Source organism: Nannospalax galili, unplaced genomic scaffold (genome assembly GCF_000622305.1).
Source record: "Nannospalax galili isolate Female #2095 unplaced genomic scaffold, S.galili_v1.0 scaffold854, whole genome shotgun sequence".
NCBI classification, from domain to species: domain Eukaryota; kingdom Metazoa; phylum Chordata; class Mammalia; order Rodentia; family Spalacidae; genus Nannospalax; species Nannospalax galili.
In genome coordinates, this window is record NW_008334957.1 from 2,380,707 (window position 1) to 2,381,367 (window position 661).

The 661-nt window shown below is 41.0% G+C and overlaps 1 pseudogene; it reads right to left on the bottom strand.

Moving 5' to 3' along the window:
• Positions 1-661, bottom strand: part of LOC103731342 — a 30,866-nt pseudogene that overhangs the window by 9,113 nt on the left and 21,092 nt on the right.

Consider the following 661-nt stretch of genomic DNA (forward strand, 5'->3'; position numbering starts at 1 on the left):
ATAGCAAGACAAAAATTAAATCACCTACTTCATCATTTTAGCAGCATTATACATACTCAAACACTTGGAAGCCTACATTAATCCAATAGATTCCTAGCCTATGTACCCTTCTGGGAAACTTTCTGGAAGCTCTGATATAGCCCAATATTTCTCAGATTAAACCTTAACCAACAACGTTAACTTCTGTATGGCATAAGAAACTTATTCAGTAATCTGAAATTATTTCATTTTTAGCCTTTTAGGTTATCAAGGAGAAATGGACAAGTTAGAAATAAGAGCTAGGGGCTAAAGGGATGTCTCAGTGCTTGCTCCACAATGAGGACCAGAATTCATATCCTAGCATCCATGTATTAGGCCAGATACAACACCCGTAACCCCAGCCCCCAGGGGAACGGAAAGGGTATGCACAGGAAGATAACTGGGGCTTGCTGGCTCCCAGCACAGCCAACTGTGGACCTCAGATCCAGGAGAGACAATGCAGCAAAGGAATAGACAGGGTAACAAGAGGACACTCAATGTCTGGGCTCTGCACAAGCACTGGTGTGCATACCCATACATACAAACCTGCTCACACAGACAGATACACACAAATAAATACATAAATAAAATCTTAAAGAAAATGAGGGATAGAGGTAAAATGCAATTGCCTGCTATACTATCT